We start from the raw sequence: 11660 nt of genomic DNA, 5'->3' as shown, positions 1-11660 counted from the left end.
TGTTAACATGTATTCTACCACAGATATAGAGGGGAAATATTGGGCAGGCAAATGACGATCGCGTGCATGTAAGGCGCCATTGTTATGTGATGCTTCTGAAAAATGGCAGCGGCAGTGACTACAGAGACAAGCAGCAACAAAGCCAGTTCTAGCACCCAGTGCTGGGCCATCAACTGTGTTCCATACAGAAATAGGATCATGCAAGAACAGAGGATCATATTTCACAAGATAGTGACTTTTTTCTTTCATGAAAATCTTTGTAACTGAGTTGAAACAACCTCAAGTAAACTTGTGTTAGATCAGAGTCAACTTTCAATCAACTACATTCCTGCTTTATGAGCTGATAAAATAACACAACGTAACAATTTTTTACTAATGTTTTGTTTATTTTATTTTTTTTACTGCTTATTAATCACTTCTCTCTACTGATTCCAGAAATGTACTTATTTTTTCTGTTTTATCGACCGTTATACAAATATATCGTTTTTCAATGTTATGTACATTCAGAACTGTTATATGTTCTGCTACCAAGTGAATATCTAATTTTCTCTTTGAGATAAATCAATTACTAAGTTCTGCTATTTTCAGGATGGCTACTAGCGGGTGTACAAATTCTCCAGATTAATTTTGCTACGTGTGTGGTTATTACAATATTGGAAAAAAACAGGTATTACATAAGATCGTGAAAGGTGCCAAATTGTGGATAGTTTACAGACTCTATTTCATGTGATATGTGGAAGCTGCCGATCTACTCTAGAATGATGGTTAAGAGGTACACGAAGGACAATGCCTTTTGCCGTTCCCAGAGTATGGAGAGAGCCGAAGAACCATCCCGATGATTGTTACTTCTGTATGATTGATGTGACAAAATACAGAGAAGTGAAAGAAAGACAAGCTTTTCAGTATCCAGACATCCCATCATCTAGAGCACCTGTCCCACATGATGGCACCTTACCAGTACCACAACCACAACAAAATGTAAGTATACTTATCTTACTCTCCAAAATTCTTACTTTTAATTAACTTGAACATTAAGTATTTACTAGCTATGCATTCATTTTCCTAAAGATGTATGGAATACTAAAGTTATTCAAGTCTTTGTTTAAGTTGCTATATGTAGTTATTTCTTTCTTTTCAGATAAAAGGTGCAATGGCTATTTCATCTGAAGAGTCAAAAGTAGCAGCAGCCAAGAAATGGAGGAAGCTTTCGTACCAAGAACGACTTCAGAGCCTCACTTTGCAAATCAGAGTGAGCTAGATGATTTAATCAGGGATTTAAATCTTACTAAGTCAGGAGCTGAACTTCTTTCATCAAGGCTGAAGGAATGGAATCTATTGGGGGAAGACAGCAGGACATCTATCTACCGGAAACGACATGGAGAATTTCACCTATATTTCTTTCCAGAAAACTTGGTTGATGTCAGTGAGGAGCATGGTGAGAGATTTCATCATGACATCGCAACAATGGAAAGAAGAAATCAAGGACGATGGGATACTGCTATGATGGGAGATTACATATGGTCTCTAGCCAGAAAAGATGGAAGTATGCACTCTAGAAAATCTCGATCGTCAAAGCACTTTTGATCTTAAGAAAATAGTTATCAAAGCATTTAAAGTGCAGCATTGTATTGTTTTCTTTTTGTTCTAACTAGTATTGTACCTCCTAAATACCTTTCAATGCATGAAAAAGTACGTATTGTAGTGTCATTATCCTTAGAATATTAGAATAGGTTAAACCAGCATACTGCTGTAGAGAAAAGTTGGGTATAGAACGGGAAAATATGAAATTAAGAATAAATTAAAAACTATCGATATTACATCAAAACGAATGAGTTTTGAATTCAGTGGCAGAAAATACATATGTAAACATCAAAAAATACATTGTGTAATGAATGTTGTAATAAGCTTTTCTTAAAGCCTCTTTGACATTAAATTCATGTAGCATAATACATTAGCATGAAGGGTTACTGTCAGTCCATATAACTGGTTAATTCTGACAATATTCCCTACAACCAGTACTACAATGTACATAGTATCCCGAGGCCTAACCCTGGGTCTGCTGCAGTTATAAATGTTAATGAAGTATTATAATGCTATTTGTTATGTCAAAAATAAGTTCTCAAACCTTCTTGTATGCAGAGGAATCAGCTGAATTGATCTACCAGAACACTTAAAGGTAGTAGGCTATTCTTCAATTTTACCATTATCCTTTTTCCCCTATACTTCAAAATTGATACTATATTATAGCTTTAAAATTCAAGTATACTAACTAGCTAGCCTAAAAGTAAACTTGACCAACCAGGGTTAATCATCAAATAACCAAGGGTAGCCTGGATTACACTCATGCAGCTTTCAAAATAGATATTAATTAGTGTCACAAATGGAAACAGTATTTCTGTATATCATTAATTATCATTAGTTGTTGGGGAATACATGCCTACTAGAAAAAACCCAAGTCAGTTGTTTATATTTTGAAAGAGGCTACCAAATTTCACAATGCAACTCATTGAAAGTTATATTCCTTGATATTCTTACCATCAAATACCAGTAAAAATTAATGCTGTTTGTTTTTTATCACTATTATTAAGATTTCAAAAGTAAAACATTTACTTTGATTGGTTAACAACGAAATATATCTGGAAAATAATTGTATTTTCCGGGAAATCCCTGGAATATTTTCTAATTGTCCCGAAAATCCGGGATCCAAAATCGGGCTTGAACTGAAAACCCTAATTGTGACCTTGCCCAAGATAAGTTTGTTTCATTGCTCATCTCAACTAACAGTACAGACTAGTGAATATTGTCTGTTAGGTATCAGGCTATTGTAACTGGGCTATTATTAATATTAATATACTATGCCTATGGATGAATCCTATATGGGATGATAGCGTTCGAGATGACAATTATTTTACCATACTGCTGAAAAATTTTATTGTGTCAGTTTGACCCATTATTAAAGAACGATAATAATGAGTTCTGCCTCTAGAAAGTATAACAGTACTGTAGATTTATGGTGGAAAGAAAGGCAGACAGAATGAAAATGTTTATTTTTAGATAAGGTACACATTGTCCTTGGTAAATGCTGCAAAGATAATTTACCAGTCTTTAAAGACTGCTAGAAGATAACCAGAATTTAGTTGCCAAACCTACAAAATTTTATGGCTTAATTGTAGAAAAAATATACCAGCAAAATTAAATATTTTTATTTCTGAAAAAAGTACATATTTTATATAAGCGGCGTGATCGGTATGGTCTTGACCTGCCACCTCAGTGGCCGTGAGCTCGATTCTCGGGCATTCCATTGAGATGTTAGAGATGTGTATTTCTGGTGATAGAAGTTCACTCTCGACGGGATTCGGAAGTCACGTAAAGCCGTTGGTCCCGTTGCTGAATAACCACTGGTTCCATGCAATGTTAAAACACCATAAAAAACATATTGTAAATGGTCAATGGTGCATAAATCATTTGACAGGCTTGACGAGACAGCCAAGAAAACACGTTTTACAGAGTACAGAGCTTCCCATTAGATTCTATGGGTTTCACCATTGTAACATAAGAATCCTCACATGGCGATGGCGCCAGGCATCTGGTTTGGCTACAATGCGCTGTCCAGTCTCTTCTCTCTATATCTATGTATTCTACACCACAATCTCTGGTTAGATCACTCCATTTTGGAAATTGTAATGACCGCTTAACTTTGCGTTATATGGTACTCTCCTTTTCATTAAATATCTCACTTTATACAGAAGAGTCTTCTGCATATCTAAGTCAGTTCAAAAAGTATGTGGACTGATGCTTCTCATTATGTAACCATGCAATATGTCATCGGCTGTCCATTGCTTAGATTCTATTAATTAGAGACTGTATTGCTTATCTTGTAGGAAATCGTCATGGAATCGCACTGCCTAAGTTATCGAAAGACTACAGTTACCTGGAAGGGAAATCTCTCGATCAAAAACAACAAGAAATCATTATATGAACAATTAAGCTTAACATGCATCTGTAAAAGCAGGATCAGATCATCCTCTAATAAAGCTAATTTTTCAACTACAGCACTGAAAAACGCACCACTATAAAACTATATGAGAAATGCAGTTTAATCATCCATAAAAAATATGGTTCTTCTAACAGCACTGACTTAGTAGGTTCTGAATAATCATGGTTATGTTAATTTTCTGGAACCGAAGGTAATACTCATTAACACCCTGGGAAATCTGGACGCCTTTACCTCAATAATAAGTCAATGCATTGCGAAGTCACAACTTAGATCACCACAAACAATAAGGGGACTTACTGGGATAATAACAGTAATAATTGTTTATTGGCCCCATAGGGGGGTAGTACCGTCAGTGCACCTCATGCAGTACACTGTAGGCATTACTTAAGGTTCTTTGCAACTTGCCTTCGGTCACTAGCTGCAACACATTTTGTACCTTTTGCTGTACCTCCTTTCATATTCTCTTTCTTCCATCTTACTCTCCACCCTCTCCTAACAATTGATTCATAGTGAAACTGCGATGTTTTCTTCCTGTTAGACATTTCAAACTTTTTACTTTTAATTTCCGTTTCAGCGATGAATGACCTTATAGGTCCCAGTGCTTGGCCTTTGGCTTAATTCTACTTCATTTCAATTCAACTGTTTACTGGCTTAGTTTTAAGAGGATATCTGCCATTACAGAGATTTCTGTCTTCACTTTCATTTTAAAAGTAGATCTCTGGTTTCGCTGTCTGTGAACCCGTGAACTATAATGGCCATCATTTGCAGTAATAATCAGCTACATGCTTTCAAGTCCTTTTGAAATTTCCTTAGTTGGATAACTGTGACAAAATGTTCAAGCTACACGAAAACGCTCTTGAAAGGCTCGTCGTATCATGACGATGAACTTCCAGCCTCTATTCTTGGGTGATCTCTAAAGAGATATTAAAGCAAAAATCCAACTCCGTTTAGGAGTGGTACTTGTTATAACTGTTAAAGCTGGAATAATTGCTTATAATGTTTTCAAATGTTATGAAATACAGTTTATTATTCTTTTCCTTTTTCATGTCAAGGAAGCAAAAGGAAATGATGCAAAATAAAATTACAAAAGCAATCAAAGCCCTCTACTGTTAAGTATATAACTCTTCAACTAGAGCAGAGTCAGCTGTTTTGCCATTTTGTAGAACACTGTATTTGTTTAAAATAGGAATTTTAATGTAGAGTGATTTATATTGAAATGAGAATAAGTTAGTATTAAGATTCATTTATAAGCTGAAATCACCAAATTAACATCAATATAAATTATATTATGAAAGAGTTTCTTTACATACAAACATAAAAATGAAATATACTAACTGGCACTTCCTGGGATAAACTGAAGAACTTAGAAAAATTTTAATATATCTCCTTTGAATTGTTTTGTCATGTAAAGAATGTTTACTGTCATTGAAAATGTGCTGAATTAATTAAAGAAGACTCTCTGCTCAGGGATAAGGTGACATCGTCACACAGGCTTCCGCAACAAACAGAAATCCACATATACCGAAAAGTTAGAGTGTGAAGAACTTCACTCAATGGAAATGAATAATGGATGAATCTCTGTAGAGGCCATATAGGGGACCCTTTGACAAATTATATATACCCTCCATGAACAAATGAATGCTAAGTCAGTAACCACATCAAGTCACATCTAAATGTGAAAATCACACAGGAACTGGCTTACCGTCAGCGGAAACTGCTCTAATGTTAGCCTCCCTCTCTCTCTCTCTCTCTCTCTCTCTCTCTCTCTCTCTCTCTCTCTCTCTTTATACCTTCCAGTCAGTTCGGAGTTTAATAGAACAATTTCACAATAATAACAAAAACAACAAGGCGTGATCCAACACTCCAGCTTACTCGGAATACGTGGAAATTTCCCCTCACGCATGAGTTGTAAACATAATATTCCTAACTTTTAACGTAAATTAATATGTGCTAAAATCTATAGTCAACTAGAGCCTTGCTTCACCATCGAAAATTAAAATGGATACGCTATATATTAATAAAAATACCTATTCTGTACTGTTTAACATGCACGATATATATTTTGAAAATTTTCATTTTAATGAATAAATCATAAACTTGCTATCCTAAAATTCATGTATCTTCAACTCAACGTGAAACATCTTTTCAGACTTTTTAAGGCTCTTCCATAGAATTCCTACCCCCAACAAGAACATCAAAAGAATAACAATAACATCAACAACAATAAAGTAGTGTGTAGGCTTACTCCCCGAGTAAGCGAGACATGCAAGCAGGTATACAGGCCACAGGGACGAAGTGCGGTTTGGACATACACACAACTTCAGTCAACCAGGGACCGTTCAGTAGCCTATTTATCACCTAGTTTTGAAGACTGGGATTCAATCGTTATAGCATAAAACCTAGATGGCAGATTGTCAGCTTGACAAACAGCTTCAAAATATCCATGATTATTCAAATGAAATGTCCAATGGCTATGAAAATATTAAATCATTATTCCGATTATAATTTTAGACACCGTAAAAAGAGCTGCAACTGTTTCAGTTTCCTTCAACATTTTTGAGGGAGAGTGTTAGCCGAAGGCTAAATGGCCGTACATAGAAATTGTCTATATTTGGTGATCTTTTAATAAATTAAATACTTTGATACGAGGACGGTAGTGCATCAAGGTACTTAAGAATTTGCATTTTATTGTCAAGTGATAATTAAGATAAGTTTGGCTTAAGATGAACGCTGAAAAAAGTTGTTTAAGGAAGGGGTAGTTTTGCCACAGATTCATTTAGTCAGTTAATACGCATGTACGGATGGTGATGGTTTTGTTTCATCTTGATGAATTAGTTCTTGATCACCAAAGATGTTCCCATATCTACAAGTCTTTTTTATTGTGTCGGGGGGGGTGTTCGGCCTGGTGATTAAGTAATTAGATATGATGATGTATTTCATTGGCAAGGTATGATATTAAGATATGTTTGGCTTAAAATAAATGCTGAAAATGTGATAATATTATCACGGTTAATTTTCTAATAAGGGGCTCTCTGTCACAGAAGCATTTGGTCTGTTACTACATTTTTCGTGGCTAGGATTATAAGCCATATCTAAACTGATATAGGTTTTCAATGTTGATATCATCGAGTTAATAAACAATTATATCAGCAATTCTAATAAATTATGATAAATTTTCACATAAATTTTCATAAAAAATTTATGATATAGGGAATTTGAGTGTCAGGTGAAAAATGAAAATTAACGTATAAACACTGAAGGACAAGATGACGTCAAAACGAAACCCTCAGTGTTTATAAATTAATTCTCATTTTTCACCTGACGCTCCATTTTTTTTTTCAGGTACTGTCAAATGTATGATTAACCTACGCTTTAAATACCCTATAACATAAATTTGTTATCAAATTTATCTGAAAATTTATCATAATTTATGAGAATTATGTAAAACTTGATTACGAGCAAAGTGAAGTCTTACTGGAAACAGGCTCATTTCTGGCGGCTCGGCGCTGCCCGGCCTAAACGCTATTCAAATGTTACTATCTCCAAAAGTATTGAAGATAAAAGAAAATATTTTCTGTATATAAAACCTTATATCTTTAAATTACATCCCTTATAAGATTTATTTTCAACATGTCATAAATTCACATTTCAATTATGCTTTAACTATTGAATTTCTGGCGACCTGACACAGCCCGGTACCTAACGCTATTTAAATGCTAATATTTCCAAAAGTATTGAAGATATAAGAAAAATTCTTCTGGCAGACAAAACCTTACATCTTTAAATTTCATCCCATATAAGATTTATCCTTTTAGATAATACATTCAGACCACTAAGTGCCCACCCTCAGGGCATCAGACAGCCACTCTGGCTTCCCCCATTAACGGGGCTTTGGGCAGAGCCGCCTCTAGGCCCAACAAATTACCCCAATTCCCGGATACCAAGTACCAGGACAACAGGACTACAGGGCACATTAGTTTCAACTCCACTCACTCCCCTAAACTCTCCCAATCTAAGGTGGTGCAGACCATCACTCTCTTTACAGACATGGAAGGAGTATGTGTAGGGCCAATCAACGGATACGAGCCCCTGCAATTGATGCCCACTGAGATTGACACAGGTGCTGATGTGAGTTTGGTGGCATGCGATGCAGTGCCTGACAGAGCCACCATCTGGAATGATGAGAAGATGGCTATCTACTGGTTTGACAGTGCCACCAGGGACCTCCCTACAGTCTGCCTCCAGGTCATCACCAAGGACCACCCTAAACGGCGAAATCACCTTTTTGGCATAGCTGAGACCTACTGGGCCAGGATTTCGTCCAGTGGAGGGTTATAAATGGCCCCCTCTGGTGCATGATGGCCGCTCAGCCTGAGACACTGGTGTAAGCCACCCCGGAATGGGATGAGGAGCTCCTTTCTACTGGATAGCAACTTGGAAGAGGTTGAATGTCTGTGAAAACCTGTTAAATCATTGCCCCCCGAGTGCCCATTGCGATTGCCCCCACCCTACTGGTGACCTGAACTGATGCAAAATCCCCCACCTTCATATAAGAGGAACTGCTGAAAGCCCGGAAGGAGGACCTCGATCTAACTGAAGCTATGACATCGGAGGAAGAAGTAGAGGACTTCGTCAAGGATTGTTATTTGAGTGGGGTGCACTCTACCACCTCTCTAGGGACTCCTCTGCATCAACCCATATCATTCATAAAAGGATTGAGGTACCTAAGGCCCTCCAAAACGCAAAATGAAATCCTTAATTTGTCACATGATGTCCATCGTGAGCACTTCAGTATCTCCCAGACTGCACAGGCTCTGGCAGTGAGGTAGTTTGCTAACTTCTGCCCCATCTGCCAGGTCACTGGGTGCCCAAATGAAGTTATCCTTGAGGAATATCACCCCGTAGGCATCCCCTTCCAGGAGGTCTTCATAGATTACTGCTCCCTCCCAGGATGGACAGAGAAGAGACATTGGAACCAGCACTGCCTCACCATCATCGACAGGTTTACAAGGTATCCTGAGGCAATTCTGGTCCAAAGCACCACCTCCAAGAAGGGTATTAAGGCCCTAATCCCTTTCTTCAACCATTTTGGTTTTCCTGAGGCGATCCAGACAAATGAGGGCCAGCACTTCATGCCCAGTGAGTTCCAGAAATCTATGGCTAGTTTCAGGATTAAGCATGTTCACTAGACACCCTATAGGACTCAACGCCAGGGTATTGTCAAGCGTTTTCATCAAAACCTGGAGAACTGACTAGCAAAACTTTTTGAGGAGGATGGCACTGGCTGGAAGAAAACCTCCCCATGCGTTTTTCTCTATAAGACTGGCGCCTGTAGAAACCCTGGGGTAGAGCCTTTTCCAACTACTCTATGCCAACTCCACAAGAGAGCCCCTTGACAAAATACACAATGCCTGGGCGGACCCCGCAAAAGCTGACTGGCTGAAGGAGATCCCAACTGTCCAGTGAAAACTTTGGGCTCCATGAGCAATTACACAAGCAAATGAGGCCGCAAGCCAGAAGTGTACCAAAATCAAGTAAGACGTGAAGGCCAAGGTCAGGCACTTTAACTTGGGAGACCAGGTCTTGTTCCTCTGCACAGGAGCATCACACCCCATGGAGACGTAATTCACAGGTCCCCATAAGAGGTTACCTGAACAGCCTTTTTGATTTTGCCAAACGTGGACAAATGACTGCACGTAAACCTGCTGGGGCCCTACTTGGACAGAAAGAAACTACCCTGAGAAGTAAATGCGGCTATGCCTCCTGAAGGTCTAGCTGGGACCATAACCACCACTATTACACCCTCCCAAAACTCGGAGATTATGGTGCAGATCAAGGTGATTTCTCCGGGACTTAGCCCTGAAGAGTGAGTGCAGGTTCAAGATCTACTTCAGGGTTTCTCAGAACTAGTCACAGACCGGCTGTGCTCCACCCATGGCACAGAGCACTTCATCAGAGTGTCGGAAGCAGTCTCGCCCATATTGCTGGGTTACTACCTGGTGAACCCAACAAAGCCATGTGCATCGAGGAACAAGTTCAATTCCAACTCAATGTGGGCCTCAGTGAGCCAAGTGAGAGCCAGTGGTCCTACCCAGTCATCCTGCTCCCTAATTAAGTGGGTGGCAACAGGCTCTGTGTAGACTACCGGAAGCTAAATGCTATTGCTGAGCCTGAGTCATACCCCCTCCAGAGGATTGAAGAGTGCCTTGACAGCGTTGGTAGCTCTTGGTTCCTGAGTAAGAACGATCTGGAGAAGAGATATTGGTAAGTGCCTCTAGCTGAAGTATCCAGACCATTGACGTCCCTCATGATGCCCAAGAGTTTCTATCAATATTGGGTCATGCCTTTCAGCCTTAGGAACGCCACAAGTTGCCTCCAAAGACTAATGTACAAAGTCTTGGAAGGGATAACCAACTGTGTGGTGTACCTAAACGACATAGTTATCTTTTCCAACTCTTGGGCTAAACACCTCGCCATTCTGCAGAAGATCCTTGCAGCCTATCGAAGTGCTAACCTAGACATTAACTTTAAGCTTTACCACCCTGGTCTAAAAGTTTCAGCTTAAACTCGCCAAAGCTGTGATGATTATGATGTGTAATGACGGGCGAATGTAAACCAAAATATCGATATCATTGATACCAGGAATAAACAAGACAATCTATAATACCAAAAATTGGTCTATATATTTACTAATACTTACTTTTCCCCCAAATACTGGGGCACACTCAGTCGATCACTTGGCACCCTTTAGTGCAGCGTTTCTTAACCTGGGGTGCTAGCACCTGCAGGGGCTGCTGGGGAAGGTCACATATGTGGCGGTAAAATATCAGTGTTTCTGTTGTGAAGGAATACGTTTAGGCAAATGTATTTTTAACACATTTTTTAAATTCAATAAACTTTAACTTGATTTTCAGATGTGCTACAGAATAGTGATAAAAATTTGTACGAGCGTTAAACACTTTCGTATTAAGTCAGCATCACAAGCTTTGTGATAGACCTAGTGTACACGTTCGGTACGTATGCTAATGTCTGACGCCAGCCGATGAGACCCTGTGGTCCCTTTCCACCGCTCCAGGTAATAGTTGCGTAGTAGCAGGCAGCAGTACAACACAGTCCTTGTGTTCCTGTAATACTGGTAAGATCATTGAAACATATGTTCTCCCTTATTCGCTCATAGCTCTTTCCCTCTCTCTCTCTCTCCAATGTTTGTTTGTTTGTTTGTATGGTGTTTTTACGTTGCTTGGAACCAATGGTTATTTAGCAACGGGACCAACGGCTTTACGTGACTTCCGAACCACGTCGAGAGTGAACTTCTATCACCAGAAATACACATCTCTCACTCCTCAATGGAACGGCCGAGAATCGAACCCGCGACCACCGAGGTGGGACGCTAATACCATACCAACCACGCTGCTGAGGCGCTTCTCTCTCCAGTGTGCTGTATATTTTTAAATGAATGGATAGATGATGTTTCAAATCTACACTAATGTAGAAGGCCTAGATATATTTTGGGCCTATCATGATTACAACTTTCTGCTGAAATTTTATTGAAGGAATAATTGACTGACTATATTTTACACACATGTTTATTGCCTATAACCAATGTGAATAAATGTTTTCGTCAGATTGTTTATCTATTATATTTCTTAAAACTTAGTTTCTT

Source organism: Macrobrachium nipponense, chromosome 4 (assembly GCF_015104395.2).
Source record: "Macrobrachium nipponense isolate FS-2020 chromosome 4, ASM1510439v2, whole genome shotgun sequence".
Classification (NCBI taxonomy): Eukaryota; Metazoa; Arthropoda; class Malacostraca; order Decapoda; family Palaemonidae; genus Macrobrachium; species Macrobrachium nipponense.
This window is presented reverse-complemented; position numbering follows the sequence as displayed.